The 2,419-nt window shown below is 54.6% G+C and overlaps 1 pseudogene; it reads left to right on the forward strand.

Annotated features, from left to right (window-relative positions):
- Nucleotides 1-385: 385 nt before the first annotated feature.
- On the forward strand, nucleotides 386-2,186 carry LOC129518817 (transcriptional adapter 3-like; annotated as a pseudogene).
- Nucleotides 2,187-2,419: the final 233 nt, after the last annotated feature.

The raw sequence follows: 2,419 nt of genomic DNA on the forward strand, positions 1-2,419 counted from the left end.
ACTGTGGAGGCTGACAGATCAAAGGGTGGTCCCAGGTTGGGGAATCATTTGTAGATCTTGCAGCACCAAAGGACTTGCTGGTGTGGTTCAGTCCAGCAGAGCTCTCCCCTCTGGGGAAAAGAGCAGGGATGACAGATGGGGTGGCCTGATCCAGGCTTGGGTTTTATAAGGCAGACATTTGGCTAATTTTGATGCAGCCTTTTAGAAAGACTGAAGCCCTAGAGGAAGGGGACCCTGAAGGCAAGTCACTGGGGTGACCCACAGGCGGGGCCAGTCATTAAACAGGTGCACTTCAGTGCCAGGCACTGAACTGGGCTCTTGACAAGCATCCTTTCATAGTCCTCAGAACATCCCCAGAGTTCCACAGGGTCCCATATCCTGGGCCATGAGTGAACTGAAGGACTGCCCCTTGCAATTCCATGACTTTAAGGCTGTGGACCACCTGAAGGTCCATCCACACTACAAGGCTGTGCTAGCCCACTCTGAGGATGATGGCATCAGCATTGAAGAGCTGGACACTCTGCAGCTGGAGCTTGAGACCCTGCTTTCCTCTGCCAGCCAGCGGCTGCAAGTTCTCAAGGCTGAAACCCAGATTCTCACTGACTAGCAGGATAAAAAAGGTGATCGAAGATTCCTGAAGCTGGGTGGAGACCATGAGCTCGGAGCTCCCCCCAAACATGAAAAGCTGAAGAAGCAGAAACTGGAAGGGAAGGTGGGACATGGGCCGGGCCCTGGTCCCAGGTGGCCCAAATCCAAAACCCTTCAACCCAAGATCCAGGAATATGAATTCACTGATGACCCAACTGACGTTGTTGTGCCCAAGATTGCGAATCCGAGAAACCACCAAGGAGCCGACACCGATGCAAACACACGAGGGTTTATTTACAAGCTCGAGCTTGGGTCCAAGTATACCCCACACAGCGGAGCAGGGACTTGGACCCCAAGGCTAAGAGGCGTAGCAGCTTTATAGGAGCCAGTGGCCAATGGGATTGTAACTTATGCAGAAAGTTGCACAGTCATGTCGGTCCACACGCAGGTGGCCAATTGAATAACATTTTACCCTATAGTATCCATTTGAACTGACCTATGACTTTGGTCAGAATTGACGTGCAGTTTTGGCGGGCACAAGGCGGGGTTACATTGTTATGAGCCGATTTCCGGTAAGGGTGTGCCCAGCGTCTTGACTAGGGTGGGGCAGCGCCTTAAGCAATAAGCAAGTCATGTGGGGGTCATACAGGAGATGGCGAGTGTAGCACAAAACGGAGTTAGTCCTGCTCTGCTTGTCCAGGGGTAGGGGATTTTTGTTAAATTTCCTGGGTCCCACAACGTGCCACAGACCCCCAAGAATGATCAGGTTCTGGGCTTCTGTAGAGCCCTACTGTGCTGATATCACCAGTGAGAAAGTATGCACACTAAAACTACTGAAACCCTCAGAAGATGAGGCTGAACATTACAAGCTCCCACCCCTGAGGAAGCACTACTCCCAACGCTGGGCACAGCAGGACCTGCTGGAGGAACAGAAGGATGGGGCCTGGGCAGCAGCCGTGACTGACAAGAAAAAAGGCCTTATGGGGCCGCTGAGCCAACTGCACACTAAAGATGTGGATGCCCTGCTGAAGAAGTCTGAGGCCCAGCATGAGCAGCCTGAAGATGGGTGCCCCTTTGGTGCTCTGATGCAGCGCCTCCTACAGGCCCTAGTAAAGGAAAATATCACTTCCCCTATGGAGGACTCTCCTATTCCTGACATGTCTGGGAAGGAATCAGGAGCCGATGGGGCAAGCACCTCTCCCCACAATCAGAACAAGCCCTTCAGTGTGCCACATACCAAGTCCCTGGAGAGCCGCGTCAAGGAGGAGCTGATTTCCCAGGGCCTGCTGGAGTCTGAGGACCGCCCTGCAGAGGACTCAGAAGATGACATCCTTGCCGAGCTGTGCAAACGGCAGGCCGAGCTGAAGGCACTCAGTGCCCATAACCGTGCGGAGAAGCACGACATGCTGAGGCTGGGAAAAGGGAGGTAAGCCGGCAGGAGCTGAGGCAGAGGGTCTGCATGGCAGACAGCAAGGTCATGGATGCCTTCCGGAAGATCATAGCTGCCCGGCAGAAGAAGTGGACCCCAACCAAGAAGGAGAAGGACCAGGCCTGGAAGACTCGGAAGGAGCGTGATCCTAAAGCTGCTGGATGGGTAGCCGTCACCCCTGTCGCAAGCCGCCTTCCCCTGGCCTGGGGGAAGGAGGGGTGGGAAGCCCACTTCCTTCTTTGGGCTGCCTGAACCTCAGGCCTGTGCGTGCCTGTTAAATGTCAAATCGTGACAGTCTCTAGAGGACTGTGGCCGTTCCCTGAGGTCTTTTGGCCTAGCTCTGTATAGCCAGGACATGGGAGGCCCTGCTGGGTTGGGCTGGGGCCCACACTGGGCTTCCCC

Source organism: Nyctereutes procyonoides, unplaced genomic scaffold (assembly GCF_905146905.1).
Source record: "Nyctereutes procyonoides isolate TBG_1078 unplaced genomic scaffold, NYPRO_anot_genome, whole genome shotgun sequence".
Taxonomy (NCBI): Eukaryota; Metazoa; Chordata; class Mammalia; order Carnivora; family Canidae; genus Nyctereutes; species Nyctereutes procyonoides.